At 37.6% G+C, this 21,915-nt stretch overlaps 1 protein-coding gene and 1 long non-coding RNA gene across 9 annotated transcripts in view; one reads left to right on the top strand and one right to left on the bottom strand.

Moving 5' to 3' along the window:
* The window catches only part of LOC106998853 (uncharacterized), a 118,623-nt gene that overhangs the window by 8,268 nt on the left and 88,440 nt on the right, over positions 1–21,915 (bottom strand). The window contains exon 4 of the long non-coding RNA XR_003730729.2: positions 4,668–4,745. This is a non-coding gene — a long non-coding RNA (uncharacterized LOC106998853). The remainder of the gene's footprint in view (positions 1–4,667; positions 4,746–21,915) is intronic.
* Positions 1–21,915, top strand: part of KIAA0825 — a 473,908-nt gene that overhangs the window by 404,759 nt on the left and 47,234 nt on the right. The gene's annotated exons all lie outside the window — the stretch shown is intronic.

Below are 21,915 nucleotides of genomic sequence, written 5' to 3'. Positions count from 1 at the left end.
TGTTTAGTGGTTATAATCGGTGATTTTTAAGGTTCCTTTCAACTCTGAAATATTTTATTACAAGTAGACCCGTGTAGCCAAGGGGTGCCCTGAGAGATAAAGGAAGGGAGACTACTAAATGACAGTGAAGAAGTAAGATCATAGGGGCAAATTATGCACTTCATTGTTTTGCCTGGAACTAGAGGGCAAAGGTGTGGGTGAGAAAAAAATGGGCCTTGATGCAGTGTCTAACAAGTCACAAACATCCTAACTTCCTAACTCTTACATAGAGTCTTACTGAGAGAAAAAGTAGATTTCACCAAAGAAAAGACAAGGTTCTTTGGGGAGGGAGATAAGGACAGAGACCTCTGTATTTGTTCCTTCAATAATAGGAACTTACCAAAGAATAAGGACATAAATGCCTCATTCCCAGGGACTACTTAGGTTTTCCATGATCTTGAAATCTTGAAAGCTCAGGCAGCAAAGGAAATGAGTTCAGGCCTGTTTTGTGACCGAGTGGACTCATGGCTGGAGAATGAGCAGAGACTGCCCCTGTCCTCTGGGTCTTACTCCTTGATTTTCAGGAAATTCCTCACAAAGCATCCCCTCATTCTTGCCTCTTGGGGCAGGTTCCTGTGAAGACTCAGACTCAGGAGACCATATCTTGTAATTGTCTTGGCTGAGGACCTCTTGACCTTGGACAGCTGAAGGAGGGTCCAGATGCATATATTGGCCATGTCTGATTTTACAGAAGTAACCTTCACAGGCATGGTTTGGTGGAACTTGTAGCCATCTGTAAGGACACCGTAGAAATACACATCATTTACTTGGAGTCTGTAAAGTTTTGTGGATTGAACAGGAATGACTTGTCAAGGGGCAGCTCCTAGAGGCGGATGAAAGTTGGCCGCTTCCTGCTCCTGGTCACCCTAACTCCAGCTCTTTCTGGAATCCTGGCAGGCTCTACCCCTGAGGCCACAAAGAGGGATTCTTAGAGTCACACCTGGTAGTCTGTGGAGGACTAGCATCCTCTTTTGATGAAAATGAAATGCAACACTTAACACTCTTGGAAGAGAGAAAATGAATGATAAGAATTCTGACAACCTGGCTTGAATGTTTCTATTACAAAATTAGAGAAACAATCAAATTTGAAGGGACATGTAAAACATCACAAATAAGAATCAGTGGTTACTGAGGAGTCTAAACTCTAGGTCATCCTAATGCATACATGTTTCCAAGTCTGCTGTGATGGCTAAAATAGGTTAATATTAGTAGTTTTCAGTCCCATAATAAAATAGGTCTAAGACCTTTAGTGCAGTTTATCCTCTTAAATTGGCTCACCATGTACATGGAATGTATAAAAGAACCAGATCAAGTGTTTTATCACAAATTCTTAATGTATGGAATCTGAATCAGGATTCACAGCATTTGTTTAGTTAATTGTCTCTATATAGTCATTTGCAGCATAATGATGTTTCAGTAAACAATGAACAGCATATAAGTTTATATATGCTGTTTATATAATCCATAAGATTATAATGGAGCTGAAAAACTCCTATTGCCTAGTGATATCATAGCTGCCGTAAAGTGGTAGTGCAACACCTTATTCACATGTTTGTGTTGATGCTGGTATAAACAAATCTGTGCTGCCTGTCATATAAAAGTGCAGTATAGCACATAAAATTATGTATAGTAAATAATACTTGATAATATTAACAAATGACTATGTTACTGGTTTATATATTTCCTTCTGTATACTTTTATTGTTATAGTGTAATCCTTCTACTTATTAAAATAATGTTAACTGTAAAACAGCCTCAGGTGAGTCCTTCAGGAGATACTGTAGAAGGCAGCATTGTCACGGGAGATGACAGCCCCATGTGTGTTATTGCCCCAAAAGACTTCCAGTGGGGTAAGACGTAGAAGTGGAAGACTGTGACACTGATGATTCTGACCCTATGTTGGCTTCAGATAATGTGTGTGTTTCAATCTTAGTTTTTAACAAAAAAATTTCAGAAATAAAAAATAAAATGTTTTTAAAATAGGAAAAAAGCTTATAGAATAAGGATATGGAGAAAGAATGTTTTGCACAGCTATACAATGTATTTGCGTTTTAAGCTAAATGCTATCACAAGAGTCAAAAGTTTAACAATGTAAACATTTATAAAGGTAAAGAAATACAGTAAGCTAAGGTTAATTTATTATTGAAAAAACTAGTTTTAATAAATGTAGTGTAGCCTAAGTGTGGAGTGTTTGTAAGTTCTACAGTAGCGTACGGTAATGTCCTAGGCCATTACATTCATTCATCACTCACTCACTGGCTCACCAGTGCAACTTCTAGTCCTGCAAGCCCTATTCATGGTAAGTGCCCTGTAAAGGTGCACCATTGTCTTTCATATGGTATTTTTACTCCTTTTCTATGTATAGATATGTTTAGACACACAAGTACCAGTGTGTTATAATGACCTATAGTATTCTAGTACAGTAACTTGCTGTGCAGATTTGTAGCCTGGGAGCAACACGCTATACTATATAGCCTAGGTGTGTAGTAGGCTCTACCACCTAGGTTTGTGTAAGTCCACTCTATTTGATGTTCATTGATGAAGTTGCCTAACAATGCATTTCTTAGATCGTATCCTCATTGTTAAGCAGTACATAACTGTATTTAAATATTGTGAACATGGGATATATTTTTTATAATCTGTTCATATAGCTCAGGGGTCTCCAACCCCCAGACCACAGATGGTACTGGTCCATGGACTGTCGGGGACCAGGCTGCACAGCAGGAGATGAGTGGTGGGCAAGTGAGTGAAGCTGAGCTGCACCTCCTGTCAGATCAGCGGCAACATTAGATTATCATAGGAATGTGAACCCTATTGTGTACTGTGCATGCGAGGGATCTAGATTGCACACTCCCTATAAGAATCTAATGTTTGATGATCTGTCATTGTATATATTACACGTAATAATATATACATGTATATACATTATATATTACAATGTAATAATAATAGAAATAAAGTGCCAATAAATGTAATGCCCTTGAATCCTTCCAAAACTGTCTCTCCTCCCTGCCCCCATCTGTGGAAAAACTGTCTTCTACAAAACCAGTCCCTAGTGCCAAAAAGTTTGGGGACCTTTATGAGCTATTTATGGAATATTTAATATGCATAAAGCTTAGCCATAGCCAGTGCAAAAGCACAAAGATAGAGAGGAGATAAGCATACAAATAATAAGACCCCAAAGCTGAATAAGGTAAATGTCATAGGAAGGAACGAAAAAAAAATCTATAGGTTAAGAGCAGAGGAATAGTATCCAGTTGGAAAATACATTCATGGAGAACAAGAAATTTGATGGAGATCTGGAAGCAGATAAGTACGATGTTAGCAGGTGACATTGGGAAGAAATATGCAGTGAGGAGGAAGGAGCATAAATTAGAGGGTAGAGGCAGGATACATGGAGTAAGTTCATGGACAAGGCCCTCCAATTTAATCATAGCATGAAATCAACTCTATGGTATGTTGGCAATCTCCCTTTTCCTCACACTTTTGGAATGTTTGCTGCTGCAGTTTGGTTTAGTTCAACAGTCTTTCCTTGGATACCCACTAAGTGACAAACACTCTTCCAAAGCAGGGAAATAAAAGATAAAAAGGTATACACATTCTTTGCCCTCACATCACTTACAGTGCGGCAAATCCTTTGAACTATCATGATTGGAAATATGCTTGGAATGCTTTTGGATGGAGAGGCATCCCTAACCCAGCCTGTGAAGTCAGTCAAGACTTTCCAAAAATAAATTGGTTAGAATTCAGTCTAGATGGACGAGAAGGAATTAGGTAAAAACAGAAGCTAAGGTGTTCAAGGCACAGGGAAGAAAAGCATGAGCAAAAGGTATGAAACAGCATTTGAGCTTGGGAAACTATAAGAAGTTTAGGATTCCAGAAGCATTCATTCAAGTCATTTCTAAGGAGTGTCATTACTGCTCCAATATTTGCTTTTTGATGTGAAACTGAGATATAAATATAATTATATGGCTTTCTTGGTAAGCCCACATCCTTTACTAACTTTGGAGTTACTAATGGTGTTTCATTTTTAGAATACCTACATGTTTGTGTTTTATTGTTATTCTATCACATGATGATTTTGTAAACAAACATTGCATATATTCAATGTTCCCTGAGTTTCATTACCTTGACTCAATGAGCTTTATGATTGTAATACTGTTGGGCAATATACCCAAGAGTTATAAGAAGGCCCAACAATGAGACGTTTGCAGCATCCCCACCTTCTTATTTTGATAAAAAACGTATCACTTTATAAGTGAATCTAAGTATTATTCACACAATCCCTTAGTATTATATACTTCTCAGTCCCAAATAGTTCTTATGTTCTCACTACTGCACATTAAATCTCTATAATATTATTTGTGTGTCCCTTTTTAAAAAACACTGATATAAATATATGAATAACAAAAGTGTTCTTCCTGGACTATACTTCTATCTTCTCTGCCCTGGTCTAATAATTCTCTATCTTTGAAGTACGTTTTCAGAAAGCAAAACTTAAATCAAGACTGTCATTTCAAAATATAGGGCTATCTACAGTATGGGTATGTATGACTAAATATGCTGCTCAGTGGACCAGGAGTTCAGCCCATGATGAAATCGCATGTGTGACACCAGGGTTTCACTCACTGCTCAGTTCTGTGGCAACTGTGGATCACTGTATAACCTCAAGTCTTCGTGGCTTCTCATTTATGGGGCTCTGCTCAGCTGTAATGGAAGCAAAAGATGTGAAATCAGATACCACTGAGAATGTATATTTGTAAGAGTAAAAGTCTTTTATTCTCTTGCTAAGTTTTTTCACTATGCTATTTATTTCCATTTTAAGGAAAGTTTTTTTAAATGACATGTAAGGCATTTGAAAATGGTGTCTACACTCACCAGATAGAAAATGAAAGATATGAATAATTTAAATTTTTAAATGCTTCCTTTGGTTATCAAGATACTCGAGTTCTGAAATGTTTGAATAGTTACTTCATACTCAACCTCCTACATGTATACATAGTAAAAGAGAAAAAACTCCTTTGAAATGTTCGTATTTTCCTCTTATGTCAACATGGATATGTCATAATATTTTTTGTTTTGTGGGACTCATTTCCAGTTGATGCAGAATTTTAAAGTCAAGATAATCACAATAATTAAGGAGTAAATGTGTAAATGAGGACCTGATTCAAGTTATTTAATTAACATAGATTCATGGAAATTTGACAACTGGAGGATTAAATATGGATTTTCATCTAATCTGTTTCTGTACTTTTCAGTTTTCCTAAACTATCACCAAATAAAGGGCAACGGTAGAGAATTAAATATGTGAAAAAAAATTAGGAAGCTATTTCCTGTTCCTTTGTGGCTTGTCTAGTCTAATACTGCTGCATTGAGAAGTTCTTAGAGATAATTCTTGTGAATCTTTTCTATGTGGGGGAAGAGAGAAGACGGAGAAAAATGGCTCTCCTCCCCAAATATGGTCGTAGTGGTGTTGATGTTAACCTGTTCAGGATAGACCAAGCCCTTTAGTATGAACAGGAGCCCTGGGTCCCCCAGGACCACGTAATCCTTGCCTTTTATCCCCTCTTATCACAGGCTAATCCCTTTATTCCTCCTGGATTCCTCCTGTTAAAAATCAGGTAAAAAAGCCCAATAGCAGCAATTAAACCTACCTTCCACTCCATCTGAATGGAACAGCCTCCCACCAATGTTTCTCTCAGCGTACAAATTTTTCTCGTCTCTATTCCCACTACTACCCCCTTCACCCCTAAAGAGTCCCAAACTGAATTTTCAGATTCAGGCCAAATCCCTTCCATTTACTTCCACAGTGATCTTCCTTTACCATATTCATTTACACTGCTTTACCATATTCTTACCCTGCTTTCTTGTCTCTCCAACTGGAGAGAACCAATACTTACTTAGGGCCAAATAAACCAGCTCATCTATAGTTCCAAACTAACAATAATGTTAAGGTGATGTGTTGGGGGTATTGTACCAGCCTAAAGAAAGCACGTTGGGAGAGAGCCTCTTTTTTTATGGGATGAGTTGGGTTATCTTTCCTAGACACACCAAAATCATACTAGAGGAACCCGGCATGGGACCATCAGGAACAGGAAGTGGACAGTGAGATAATGAGTACTAGTCTGGAGATTGAAGTGCCAGGAGATCATAGTGATGAAACTGTCTAGAATAACAAATATGGATTCAGAGCTTATCAGGGAAGTCTGGGTCACGAGAGTCCTTAGGGATGCTTAGGGGTTTATGAGATGTGAGGTTATGAGATGGCCAAGGATGGGTTTATAGTGTTAAGAGGAGAGGGCTAGAGACAGATGGAGGAGGAGCTAAGAGTAGAAGGGCAACCAGGAGAGAAGAGTGTGAGGAATCAAGCGAGGAAAGCTTTTCAGGAAAGAAGAACCATTCACCAGTTTAAGTCTCAGCAAGGCCAAGTTAGATTAAGATTAAAAAGGGAAAATCGGAAGAGAGAAGCACAGAAAGCAAGTAGACTACTTAGGCAAATGAGATTTTCAGTAATAAAAGAGAACAGACTTTTATTCCTCAATCTTTCTTTCCATCTTCACCTCATATTTATCTCCAAACAAAACCATATTTCTACATTGTTTGTCAATATTCGAACTTATCAATTTGAAAAAAAATGTATTTGACTCTTCACAACTCCCACACTAAGCCTAAGGCCAAATTTTTATTCCGTTGAATCCCTTTTCTCCATTCCCAACCACCGGCCTTTTCTTTGTCCTGATGTGTTTCTCATGTTGGTTTCTCCTCTGGCCTATGCGCAATGTACCTGCCAGATGGACATTTCTGCATTATGCACACTTGGTCCATCTTTTATTTTTACCACTTTCATTAGCTTCTGCTTTCCTTTGGTAATAGATTCAGATTTATTTTCTGCCTTTATCTTCTCTTGATTGCCATTTTTGAGCCTTCTTTTCCTTTTCTTCACCATCATTCCCTCTTGTTGTCTGATCCCCTGAACACTTGTCACCTAGTGCTGTCAACTTCCAAAGCCACCCCTCTGAAACTTTCACTTTTCTCTTGTCTTTTTAAAAAACTTGGCTGCTGTATTTCATTAATGAATATAAATAGGAAACAAGTTAATGTCACTTTAATATTTTGATTTAGATTATCCTCATCTTGACCAAATATTGAATTTCATGTGTATATTCAAAATATTTCAGTGGTGGTTTTTTTTTTTTTTTTTTCTTATTTTGTTTTGCTGTTTGTTTGTTGGTTGTTTTTTTCTCAAAACTCAGGCTAGGCCCTCACATGAATGTAAAGAAAAGAGTTTGCCTGGAAAATATGATTTGAAGGGTGTCTTAAAGTTCAGTAACTGGTCACAGTTACTCAAGTACTTACTATTATCTACCTTTCAACTGAATTGAGGCATTTTAACTTCTAAAATGCTAAAATAATTTCTTAAGCCATGAGGAGCCATTAAGACATCAGACAGGGTTATATTTGCAAGGAGGGTAGGAAGAAATTTGGTTTGATTGAGGCAAGAATAAAGATGGCTCAGGACCAGAGGAGTTTCCCAGAGAATACAAGCCCTAGGGCCACTAGAGTGGAGGGCTCAGAGCAACTAAAGTCAGCCGAACACTTCAGGTATTGGGGGAAGGGAAGGGTGATGCTACCATCAGGAGAGGATGTTGAAGTGAGACAAGGGTAAAATGAAAAGAAACTTCTCTTATATAATTGGTTTGCCTCAATGAATAAGTCTATTTAAAAGGGGTTCCTTTTGGTTATTTTTTCGAGGGTTTTATTTTTATTTCCTTTCAAATAAATATTTTTCCAATTACTTGATATAGGAGGGAAGGGTATGATTTTTATAGAGATCCTCTTTTCCATGCAGCACACTAATTGCAGGGAAAATATAGGAAATATTTTCTGTCTACTCATTTACTCATTTACGTGTATACCCATGTACTAATTTAAAAATTATCCAGGGCCGGGTGCAGTGATTCATGCCTGTAATCCTAGCATTTTGGGAGGCTGATGCAGGTAGATCCCTTGAGGCCAGGAGTTTGAGACCAGCTGGCCAATCTAGCAAGACTCCATCTCTAAAAATTAAAAATAAAAATAAGTCATTGTGTATGTGATGTGTGCTAGGTACTTTGGCATTTTAAATAAAATGGTAAATAAGACACAGTTCCTATCATCCTGGAGTTGAAAGTAGTATGCATGGACAGATAACAAAGCAGTTACAGTCCAGCATGTTACGTGCCATGATCAGAGAAGTACAGGTGCTTCCTGGAACAAGAGAAAGGGCACTCCATGCAGATTAGGAGCAACAGCAAACTTCACAGTGGGAATGACATCTTAATAGCAGTTGGCCAGGCCAGGCTGGAGGGAAGGGGCAGAGAAGTGAAGGTGAAGATGGAAATAATATTCCAAAGTAGAAAACAGCACCTGTATCACTCAAGGTGAGTGAGAATGTGACTTTCCCAGACATAAACAATGTTGTTTATGGTGGGAAGTCAAAGTCGAAGGGCTAAGTAGATAAAAGATGAGTCTGGGCCCCATCATAAAGGTCTTCTGTGGGCTGTTCAAGGAATTTATATTTAACCTGAGGATAAATAAATGGAGAATCATTGAAAGGTTTTAGATAGGGAAATAACGTCATCAGATTGCTTTGTAGAGAGCTGATTCTAGCTAAAAGAGGTAGTATTAGGAGGGTGGAATAGGAGACTGCAATATCAATTTGGAAGTCACTATTGCAGCCATTCTAGCCAGAGATAATGGTAGTCTAACTTATATTACCAACAGAAAGTACTCATTCAAGATATATTTATTATATACTAGAAAATATCAATAGGACTTGGAGGTTTATGAAACCAGAAAAAAAGGAAAATTATGATGCCCAAATTTCTCCTGTGGCCACTGGATGAATGCTGTCATTGATTGAGATGGAGAACACCAGAGAAAAAGTCTTTTGTGGGGAGAGAGCCTGTGAAACACCCAAGAGTCAAACAAACAGGAGTTACAATCCTAAGTCTTTGGTCAAGTTACGTATCTTAGAGTGCCTCAATTTCCTTATCTATGAAATGGGATAATATTACCTATTTCATAGAGCTATTGATAGAATTAAATGAGATAATGTACATAACATATTTTACACAGTAATCTGGATCATATAAGTACTCTTAATAATTAATATGATTCATATTATTTAAAACTTTGTTAAGATGGTAGTTCTCCATGGCATTTTTACATGTCTTGTGGTGGCTTTTGTCCCAGACTATCTGTTCAAAGAGCTTTGCATAGCAGACAGCCTCAAGATATTGAGTCCCTCAGGGCAGAAAGCAGATTTATTTCTCTAATGGGATAATAAAGATAATGACTCCTTCCTGGGCAAAGGTCGGGCTGGTTTGCTAGTAGCCCCCTAATAAGATTGGGGTTCCCAAACTGAGTTTCCTTAGCCGTGACACAAATTCACTGTACATGCAGTATCCACTTGGGCCACTCTGCATTCCTCCTGTGAGACTTGGGAGTGGGGTGACTAAGGGTATCCAACGTAAATGTGAAGCTTATGTTGCCCACAGTGCCATGAGTAATTAAGGTCTTTGCCTCTCTCCTGATAGCCTTATGTCTTCTGCTGGCATTTATTAAATCTTAGCAGGCTATCTGGTTAGCTTAAAAGCAAGGGAAAAATCTCAGACTCTTCATGTTTCTTGATGAAGTTGTCTCCTAAATGTTCACATGTATGTTGTAAAACCTTGATACAGTGGCTCCGTAAGACTCCATTTTCCAGTCTTGACATTGAACTCTTTCCATAAATCTAATTATGGGCAATATATAAACAAAACTGTATGAAACAAGAGTGTTTATTTTCACTTTGAAGAATTCGATCGTTTCACTTATTTGTTTGGGAAAAGTTTGAGAAACACGAGGTTACTTTGCATTTAAAATATTTCTTCTTTCAGGCACAAATCCATGGGGGACAAATGTTTATCGTATAAATCCTCACTATCTAATAAATATTAAGTATCACAAGTATATGTTGAAATCATACAATAGTTTTAATATTAATAGCAATCATTGAATAAATAGCATAGATTAAGGCAGCCATTGGCTAGCAAATTCCACCTATGTATTAATGAAGAGTAACATCATGTATTCATATATATCAGATAATGTCTCACTTAACTTGCCAGTGTTTATTCAGGTATGGGCACATAATTTCTAAAAGGCATCAATTTGTATTCAGGTACATATGTATAAAATACCTAGTTATATCTGAGAACATAGTTCAGGATATGCTTTGTAAGAAAATATGATGATCCTGGAGTTAAATAAAATGAAGAATCTTCACTTGGATCCAATATGATCAGATGCAGATAATATCCAGTAGGGAACAGGGTCTGCAAACTACAAAAAAAAAGGGCAAAATACAAAGATAAGAGAAAAAATGAATTGCAGGTAGGACTCAAGATAGTGGACAAAGTATACAGAAGATAGATCTTACTTTAATAATCTAAGACAAGAATGTGAAGGAGAAGTAAAAGATCTAGTGTGCTTCAATAGAGGAAGCTGGAAATACAGTTCAGGATGGGGGCAAATAAGGCATTGTTCAGGGAAGCCTTCCTAGAGCAAGGAACACTAACCATGTGAAGGAAGGAATCAGCGTGATAACCTGAGACCTTAATCCAGACACCAAAGGGGTGACTTGGGAGCCTAATAACCCTATGTTTCTAAATACCAGAAGATAGTAATTCATATGAAGGGGAGAGGAATAAAACCACAAAGAGTTTGTAAACCAAAATGTCTATAACATGTGGAGAAACTTCCATGCATTTGAGTTACTGGTACCAAGAAGGGGCAGTTTAGTGTTCTTAAACCACAGGTGTCATTCTTTGTGTCATAGGTGAAACCCAAGCTAAATTAAATGAACATGAAACTACACTGTTAGTGTTTCTAAACTGTACATCATCTGAAGTTTTAGTTGTGTTCTTGAGACATCTCTAGGCTAAAGAACAGACAAAAAGATGGAAAAATAACCCACTGAGAAGGCCAGAGAAAATGGAAGCCAGGAACTCAGATTTTGATCTTTGTTGCTAGTATTTTTGTCTCTCTTATTCCTGGGTAGTGGTAGACAAGATGGGGCAATAATAAAAATTGCTTAGCTTTGGAGACATGACCAAAATCTAAAACACTATCATGTTTAAAATAATTAAAGTGTCAGGCATTCTTTTACTTGTACACTACATCTTTGTTTATTATTCTGTTAGATAAAGCCTCTTGTCATTATACTCCAGGCAAAGCTGTTAACAGGGAAACTAAACCCACACCCTAGACCTAATTTTTTAATACAGTTTCTTCTTTGATCTATTGCATCTCTGTATTTAATTATGAGGTCTGACTTGATGCCGTGGTATCTTTTGCTCTTCTAGCTCTTTCTGTAGTTTGTAAAAAAAAGAATTTTATGTTTCTTTTAAAGCAAGCTCATTTTTAGTTAGTTCATTGAAAGGTGTCACCTTCTACTTCTTATTGCTCCTTGGGTCCTTTTATTCTTTGTCTCCTGAACTGACACAATTACCACCTCTACATTCTGCAAATATAGCTTGCAGAGCCAGTTTCCTAAGAATGTAATTTTCAAAAGTACCAGACATAAGAATGACTCTAAAGCCATTTGATGAGTTCTCTGTTACATTTCCTCATTTGCTTCCTTCCCAAAGAGATTTTGATTTCTGCCTGGAACATGCTTATCAGCTTAAAAGTAAGCAGCATCATTATGTTATAAGGATTTTCTACTGCAGCAGCAAGTACACTAGCCTTGAATGAAGCAGTTGCTAATCATGTTGCACTAAGCAAATAAAACTCAGAACCGACCTAATCTTGCTTGCCTAATACCAGTTTCTGCTGCAGACTTCAGTGTAATGTTCTAATCACTGGCGCAAAACAGCCAATTAATTTGCTTTCCCTACGTGTTTTTACTGGCCAAGATGCATAGGGGAGCAGTGCATTCGGTCATAATCATGCTCCGCAAAGATGGGAAATGTTCCCTTTGAGCTTCCAATCATTAGGCCAGCTGAAGTGAAGACAAGCCCATTGACAAGTGAGAATGGCAATAATTTATTTTCTATTGATGGCTTGTGACAAATCATGTCGAAGCAGTGGCTGCATACTGTGGGGCTCCGCGAAGGAAGACTGTGATGGGCAAAGATGAAACCCTTCACAGCTCATTTAGTCCAAATGTAGCCACCTGGGTGGTGAATCGGTTCAACATACCAGCCCAGGCATTCCAGCACAAAATTAGATCACTAACAGGCAGGCCATATAGGGGTTCCTAGAAGACATTAATCAACAGGGTTGAGCTGTCAAAATGCAGAGTTTGAAATTAAGAAACACCAAAAGGATGGAAATGTGGCAATGCTGTCAAAAAAAAAATCAAGAATGTGATGTCTACTGCAGGATTCTAGCCACCATTAAAAAAGCTTAGAAGAAAAATAAATTATAAACAGGTAAAGAAAGTCATTACCCTACTGAAAATTTTCCTAATATTTTTACACGTGTTAATTAGTAAAAGTAGCATGGAGGTTTATGCAAGCATGAGCACACCCCTTTTCAACTTAACACTGACAGGTCAGCTACATGTAAGTCCTCCTTACTGCCCCACAGCATAGTTCATCTCTTATTTAAATTTCTTTTCTACCAGACCTACTGATGTGCAAAGCATTTGATGTCTCACCCTGCTTCTGAATACCAACATTTCAAACTACAGAAGTTTTAGACTTGCATGCTTCATTTTCTGAACACTGTTTTTGGTAGAATAGAGATTTCTAGAATCTGGACTGTTCAGGGGTGTGTGTATGTGTTATGTGCGTTTCTATGATTATATTTTATCAATATGGTTTTCTTTAAAAAGCTCATTGTCTGTTTTCATGTTATAAAAAACATTTAATGCCATAAACAAATTCAAACAGAGTTACTGAAACTGACCGAATTTTCACTGAGCAAAAACATGAAAACTTCCATTACCTAAAATTATAAAATTTAAATCCTGAAGAATTCCTTTCCAATCCCCACATGGGTTTTTCTTAAAGTTTGGTCTGTGGACCACAAACATCAAAATGATCTAGAGCACTCACGGAAAATGTAAATGCACAGACCAATATCCTTCAGACTTACTGCATACAAATTTTTGGGATGGGCCTGAGAACTAGAATTTTAATAGGATCCCCAGAGTGATTCTGAATGTACAGCAAAACTTGAAAACTACTTATTCTTGTATGAATAAGCCCTGGCCCATTTTCAAGTTCAAACACTTGCTTCTTTCCACCACTGTCTAACACATCTCCCTCTTGGACAAGCTATGCTCCATTTGTTCACAAACACTCTAATACGTTCACATTTCCATGCCTTTGATCATGCTGCGCCCTTCATCTAGAATTCCTCCCCAATCTCCAGCCCCAGCTCCATCTTTCCCATCCTCTAAGTTTCAGCTCAAATGTTCACTCCCACATGAAGCCTTCTCTGTAACTCTCAGCTAGATGTTAATATTCTGGTCTCTGTGCTGTCTTAGCCTTTTGTTTGTGCATTTTGTAGCATTGCCAACTTGCCTTTCATTGCAGTTACCTGTTTACGTGCTTCATCTCCCAATTACTAGATGGTTCACTCTGTCAGACTCATGTCTGGTATGTCTGTTAATATCTCATAGCATCTAACTCATTGCCTTATACTATATGTACAGTAAATGTTTGTGGAATTGAATTATTGAATAACAGATGTTAATTAATTCAAACGTAAGCTTTATGTTTTTAAGTCAGTCCGGGAGGTAAGTGTTCTCCCTTGCTTTATGCTTAGAATTCTCATTAGCATCTTGGACTGAGTTTACCTGTGAGCAAAAATAAATGAGGTCTGTTAAATTTTATTTGTTTGTTTGTTTTACTTATATACAGTTTGTCTGTCAAATGCTATTCTGCTTTATATTTTCTATATTAGCTTTAATGATATTTTCCCTGAAAGAATATTTATTGACATTCTAAGTCCTCAGTTGAAACAGATATGTAAAGTGCATTAATTTGCTGGAAAAAATAAATGACCTTACAGCATGCTACTATAAACCATTTGGTTTTTTTGTTTGTTTGTTTTGTTTTGTTTTTTGAGATGGAGTCTCACTCAGTCGCCCAGGCTGGAGCGCAGTGGCGCTATCTCGGCTCACTGCAAGCTCCGCCTCCCGGGTTCATGCCATTCTCCTGCCTCAGCCTCCCAAGTAGGTGGGACTACAGGCGCCCGCCGCCACACCCAGCTAATTTTTTGCATTTTTAATAGAGACAGGGTTTCACTGTGTTAGCCAGGATGGTCTTGATCTCCTGACCTCGTGATCCGCCTGCCTTGGCCTCCCAAAGTGCTGGGATTACAGGTGTGAGCCACCGCGCCTGGCCTATAAACCATTTGTTTTATAAATATTTCAGATATTCATGGGCTTAAAAAAAAAAAACACAGGAACTATATGCCCAAATATATTTGATAGCTCTATATGATGATTAATGAACAGTTCTGCAATTGTTCAACTATGCCTAACTTAAGACTAATGTCTTAGACCCCAATATAGCATAAAGCATGGAAGCCATGGTTTGGCTTTTCATAACCTAAGGAACAGGTTCAGCCTGACTTTAAGGTAAAGAAGTGTTTGACTGTGAGCCCCCCTGTATTCTGGAAGCACAAAAAAGATTTGAAAGATACAGGGCAAATCCTATCAGTTTTATCCAGGTTCTTGAAAGTATTATGGTCTGCTCAATCCATGTTGTAATTGTTTTAAAAGCCCCTTTTTACCTCTATGTTATTGTGATATTGCTGTGTGTTTAAACACCACGGAAACATAGGGGTGAAATGTTGCCAGGATACCTGGGAACATATACTTGAAAAAATAAAATAATTCAAGCCAATTTGAGTTAAACCTGTTCTAGTCAGAAGAATAGTCCTTTATCTGTCTTGGTCTTCAATTACAAACACTCTTGATGAGGAGTAGGCACTGAGGAGATGCCTCCCACTTTATTTGAGTGCCAAAGATCTCTGGCAGACTAGAACCAGGACAGGGCTGCTGGGAAAAGTTCTGAAGGTGTGGGAAATGATTATTTCAAAAAGAAGGTGATATATAAACTTACCTCTTTGCAACACCTGGGGTTGTTTTGGAACTAGTGTAAAAAGTGCTTTCTGGGGACCACACATTTCATAAATGTTTCCTTCACTGTTTAGTAGACATCTCAGTGGGTTCTGCTTTAACTCAGTTGATGATTGTAATAGAACAGAGTATGATACTGCATTTTTATTTATATTAGAATTGCTGGCCATGGGCACCTAGGGAGCCCCTAGATATAACTAAAACCTAATTAGGAGAAAAGAACATTGCTGGCTCAATTTCTGAATTGGAGAGTAAAAGAAACATAATTCCTCATATAACAACATAAAATCATTTCAAAATAAATAACTAAAAATGATACTGTTTTAGAAATATGCTTTCCACCTCCCCAAACCAGAAAAGAACAGCAATGTGGTATTTTCTACAGAATTGATTTGATCTTCTGCGAATTCCTCTATTCCCAGTGTATATAAGCCCTAAAACTGTTTTCGCAAACATCCTATGTCACTTGAGGGTGGAAGGAAGGAAAAGTTAGTCCATAAATGGTTGATGTAAAGTGATGAGACCTTATAGGAGAGACTGAAGGACTGTGACAGACAAGCACTGAGACAGGGAAAGAGATAAAAAGAAACCATGGTGTGAGTTTCAGGAAACCTTTGATGTATAAGAAATATTTGGACATTAGATTAAAGGTTCTCAACACTGACCTCATAATATTCATGATGCAAGAATCAGAAGAGCCTTTGAAGAAGATAATAAGAATAAACATACAGGCTTCTTTGAAAAAGCCACAGAGCACAAATAAACAAATAAGAATCAATCTGTCCTGTACAAGGTATCCTGCTTACCGTATCAGCAAAAAGAAACCAACTTTGACCTATGCATAAAACCTGAAGGAAAAAGGGACAATAAACAAAAGGCAAATGAAGAACATAATCTGAAGAGGAATGGCACAGAGAAACACAGAAAGTATTCAAAAAAAATAGTTCTCCAGAGTCTCTAAGGAATTACAGACAACACAGCCTCTAGAAAACAATCTAAAAAGACTTCAAAAAAGTGACACAACGAAATAGTGGCGGATGAAAATTGATCTGGAAAACTCATAAAGAAATGAAAGAGAAACTGGAAATCATAACAAACATAAAAGCCTCATTAAAGGCAATAAAAATTATAATATATGCTCTTCAAAACAAAGTCATAGAGGCTAGAATTGAGAAATAAAGACAAAGAAAATAAATCTCAAAAACCAAATTAGGTTAAAAGAACTATGTAAAAATTACTATAGAGATGATAGATGCAGCAGAGAGAAAAAGGAGAACCAAGAATCACAAAATTACTATTTCTGAAGAAAATAATGGAACAAAAAAACTAACATATAAGAAAACTTTACTGAAGAAAGATTTGATCTGTATAGTGCAAGTGTCCTTTATATCTGAAAAAACCTTAACACAAAATAATGTTAAAACATATGCTAATACAGTTTTTCTGTTCTCTAAGGATAAAATTATATGGGCATCCTAACTGACAAAGCAAGTCATGGAATGGGGGAAAATCAGGTGCGTCTTAAACTTTTTCAAAGCAGCAATTTCTACATAGCAATGGGTGGATGGCAACATTTCCAGGGCAATAAAATATGATCCAATATAAAGACAACATTCTCAAGCAAGTAAGAGCCTAGGGATTATGGCATCCATGATAATTATTAGCAAGAGATGAATCAAAGTAAAATACTATATAAAAATATCTAAGATTGGGCCGGGCACGGTGGCTCATGCCTGTAATCTCAGCACTTTGGGAGGCCGAGACGGGCGGATCACGAGGTCAGGAGATTGAGACCATCCTGGCTAACACGGCGAAACCCCGTCTCTACTAAAAATAAAAAAAAATTAGCCGGCGTGGTGGCGGGCGCCTGTAGTCCCAGCTACTCGGGAGGCTGAGGCAGGAGAATGGCGGGAACCCGGGAGGCAGAGCTTACAGTGAGCCGAGTTCGCGCCACTGCACTCCAGCCTGGGCGACAGAGCGAGACTCAGTCTCAAAAAAAAAAAAAAAAAAAAAAAAAATATATATATATATATATATATATATATATATATATATATAAAATAATCACGGAAATCATAGTTAAATGTTATAAATCCTGAGAGTGTAAAAGTAATTACACATACCCACAGATACACAAACACCAACTACCCAAGGGTGGAGAAAAAGGGCAGTGATAGGAAAAACCATGATATGTTAGTACATCTTTTACAATCAGCTCTCAGGAGATCCTGTTTTAAGTACTAATGTTTCAGCCACTTACAGTTCTTTCATGGTGTTTTAAAAATTACATTTAGAGGAATTTTCAAGGAATTCTAACAACTCATAGTGAAGAAACGTTTCTCTGAATTCCCAACAATTTTTCTTTCACTTCATTTTTTTCTTTGATTATCTATTATTGAAGCCAGAATCTATGAAATTGTCCCACTTTTAAAAGATATTTCATTTCCTTCTCTTTGTCTTAGTATTACAGATGTCTAGAAAGATGTTCACCAAATACTGAAGTTATTCCTGAATGGGGAACTTTTGAGTGATGATTAACTGCCCCCTGTAGAGGAGAGGAGGGCATATAAACAGTTTAGTCAGAGAACGGTTTTAAATACCCAGAAAAATGAGGTATCTTTTTGATGCTGTCTTTTGTGTATCCATCCATTTCATTTCTCTTGAAGGAAAAACAAAAGGTAAAACCATTCAATCAGCTTATGCAAGATGCTCACAGTGGCACACTGTTAATCTTTGAGGGAATTACAAAGGAAGCTAAAGGAATTTATTTTTCCATAAATAGTCTACAATTTAACTTGATAGTCTTTAGTTTTTTTTTCATTTGTTTGAATGCAATGCTAACTTAGTGTGACAGAAAAAGGACTTGCAAAGAAGCAAATGGTGATTTTTTAGGTAGCTCTCTTATTCCTCATTCACACATAATCCATGGCTCTCTTACCCAAGTAACGAGTAATTTTATATTTTGGAAATTATTCAAAGTGTGAGGCAGAGTCTTGAGTAGCTACTTTAATGTGAGCTTGAACTCTGAAAGAGAAAAATGTCAACCGAAACTATAATGCCTTAAGAATATATTTTGCTATTTGTCTCAAGCCGCTATTTTGGTTTAAAGGAAATCTTTGAATTAGCAATTATCAAAGAAGTACAAATTTGTTCTATTTGAAGAACCCCCATTTCCCCAATAAGAAAAACTCATGATTTGACCATATACTGTGGCCTAGATTTTGTAATTTGTTACACCTCTAAAGATAATTTTGAGCTAAATTATTCGCAGATGTATTTATCCAAATGTTTGTTTATAGTCATTCAGTTTGATGTTTTTTCTAAATACACTGTCATGTTGTGGGATTCTGTTTGCATAGCTATAATGGGGTTAACTTTACATTTTTATTTATTAACATTTTCATGATAGAAGCTGAAATTTTGAAGGTTATGATATCATTTCAAGATTGTCAAAGCTCCCAGTTTGACATATTATTTCTCAAAGTGTATCTAAAAAGAGAGGATGATGGAAGGAATCAGCTGTTACAGAAGTTTGTTAGCATAAAATATATGGGAAGGAGATGAGGAGCTGTATTTAATATGATAGGTAATTTACAATATCTGTGCAAATCAGATACTCGAGTATCTGTTAAATGGGCAGCCTTCCATTTGACTGTGAATACTTACCTATGATCTAATCTACTTTTTCCTTTTCTTTTTTTAAAAGTAAATTTAAACATCTGGTCCCTCACCCACTAGATGTTTTTACCCAGTATATATCTTGAGTTTAATTGAAGATTGGAAATGCTTTCCTGAAATCATGAACTTTTATTTCTTAAAATTAATCATGATATAATCACAAAGATGCTCATCCACAGTGAGGGCTATATTAACACTCTTTAACTGGTTAATCACACATTGCTCACTGTAGCTGCTTTTGCAACTTTTGGTTTTGTATCTTATTTTGTCCTCCAAGGTAAAATGACGGAGTGAGCATATTGCATAAAAACTAAGATCATCACTCTTCCACTGCCTATCACCCTGTTTATGCTTAACCAAGCATTTATTTATTAGTTCTTAATGGTAAGGGCTACAAGGTTACTACACCTGAGAGAAAAATCTGTAAGACAGGCTTTCTAATTAATCACTGGGAGGGTTCAGGAAGGTCTAGCTATTTCTGTAAACTGAAGCATTTATGCACTCTATTGCAAACGTTGATCATGAAAATGGCAGGTAATGCTTTATTTCTCTAAGTTTCTGTAGTTCCATTAGGAATAATGAACCCTTTATATGTCTCTCTGTGTGTATACATAGATGCCATCATTAAAACTAGGGCCTTCATTCACCTGAGGACAGATAGGGGGACAGTTATAAGAAAACCAAAGAGTAGTACCAGTATCTCAGGAATGATACGAAATGGTGCTCTGAATTGAAAAATCACCATCTCAGAACAAAAGGCTCTCAGAAAGAATGATCAATAACAATAGATCCTGTTAGTCAGGGTTACCATATCCGGGATCATTTGTGGCTAGTCAAGTTGTCTAGACCATGTGCCTCACGGGGTAATTTTCCTATGTTCACAACAAAACTGCAATGCCATTTGCAGCAGAGCTTCAGGTGAAATAATGATAGTGCTGAGGCTCTTTCCCAGATTGGCCTGGATCACTGGGTGCAGTAAGAATACGTAAGATAGCACCAGCCCCAGTCATAGGTACAGGTTTATTCAGGAACTGATATTTCTTTCCCCAGTCCCTAGCATCTGCTTTGGTGTTTCCTGGTGCAGAAGCCTGTACAGTCAGAAGCATAAAGCATTGCAGATCTTAATAGCCTATTCCTCCTGCTGCTAGCCAGGTCCCTGACACTGGCAAAGATCACCACCTTAGCCACACTGCTGGTATAATTTATCTCTTAAACATAGTAATGTTGATTTCTTAAGCCCAGCACAGGTAAAACTGTACACAGAGATGCATCCTCACCCTGTTTTCACGTCCCTCAAATACAGTGTAGCAGGCTAGGACCTCTAATCTTCCCCACCACTACCCTTGTGATTTTTCTGTTCTTCCTCCCCTTCATCCTTCCTCATTTCTGTAATCCTTACATTTGTGTGTCAGTTGCAGAAAAACAGTGGCTTTTATGTGTTGTACAGTCATGCAGATGCTAGCCAACTGACCAAATATTCTTTGGCTTCGCCAAATTTTAGTCAGAATTCTGAACATTCTCCTAGATCCATATGTGCATTTCCTTGTAAAATCCAGTTTTAGCAAAAGAACCCTGCTAAATCAGTTTAGCCAGAACCTCCCATCTTTAATATCTGATTGTCCTAGATACTCTCATCCTCTACCCATCATCCACCAAGTGACATCTGATCACCCTGAGTTGTCTTCAGCAAGAATCCTGATAGGTCAGTTTACCCTTTACCCCTGATGTTTCCACTTAGTAATTATCTATCCACTGACCCCCACACTGCTTCTTGCTATAAATTCTGATTTGCCCATGCTGTATTTGGAGTTAAGCCCAATCTCTGTCCTGCACTGCAAGACCCCATTGTAGTGGTCCCTATACTGATCACAATGGTTCTGAATAAAGTTTTCCTTACTGAGCTTTAATAAGTTTCATTGACAGGGCATGGTAGCCCACATCTGTAATACCAACACTTTAATCCAAGACCAGACTGGGCAACACAGCAACAACCCGTCTCTACCAAAAACAAAAACAAAACAAAAAGACCCTCTTTTTTTAAAATTAGCAAGGCAAGGTGGCATGCACCTGTATTACAAGCTACTCAGAAGGCTGAGGCAGGACAACCACTTGAGCACAAGGGATCAAGGCTGCAGTTGGCCATGAACTTTTTTTATTAACACCACTCCTGGCAAGACTAAGAACAAGGCTGTAGGATACAGAGGCCCCACTGCATTTTGTTAAAGAAATACATCTTCCCAGATGACCACTGCTTCCTGTTCTTTTACAGCTGAGGATTCTGTGGGTCATTCTCAGAGTCTCAAGTATCTGCTCCCTCCACTTCAACCAAAAATAGGTCTACTTTTTATGCTTTACATATTATGCTTCCACAAAGTATTTTTACGCAGATACTGCTACAGTCTAATAAAAAGAACTTGATCTAAAAAGTTAAAGAAATTAATCACTTAAGGTCCTGATATATATATTTCTAGAGAAATAGCAGCTTTGAGGAAAAATAGACCTGTGTCCTCTAAGTGAGGAATATAGCAGGAGAAATCAAGAAGAAGGAGCATCAACATAAAAGAGAGCAGAAATTTAAGGAGTAGGAGTAGGAGATAATAGTTATATTGGTATGGGAGTTGTTCTTCTTTGTGAATTGGTTTTAGTTTGGTTTGTTTTGCTTCATTTTAGGAAATATAAGGATAAATAGTAGAATGAGAGGTGCAACTTCATCCAGTTTGCAGGTCAAGGGTCCTGAGTTCTAGTGCTGGTTCTGTTTTATTTGGATGACTGCCTATCCACCAAGTAGCCTGCCCCCTCCCTCAGATATTTCCTATTTCCTTTTGCCTAGTTCTATAAGCATAGAATGGTCATGATATCAGAAGTTTAGCAGTAAGGACAAAGGGCCAATATGGCTGACTGGATGCAACTAGGAAGAACTTCTCCCACCAACAGAGACAAGAACATCAAGTAGACTGACACTCTGATCACATCTTCAAAAATCAGGCATTGAGAGTGGATAGAGGAAGGAGGCAGACCACAGGGCTGAGAGGGGAAGAAGCTAGAAACCCTGCACCAGGTTGGCAAGCACTAGGGCTC

This window comes from Macaca mulatta, chromosome 6 (genome assembly GCF_049350105.2).
Source record: "Macaca mulatta isolate MMU2019108-1 chromosome 6, T2T-MMU8v2.0, whole genome shotgun sequence".
Lineage (NCBI taxonomy): Eukaryota > Metazoa > Chordata > Mammalia > Primates > Cercopithecidae > Macaca > Macaca mulatta.
Note: the sequence above shows the minus strand (reverse complement) of the source record. Positions and strands in the feature narration are given on the sequence as shown.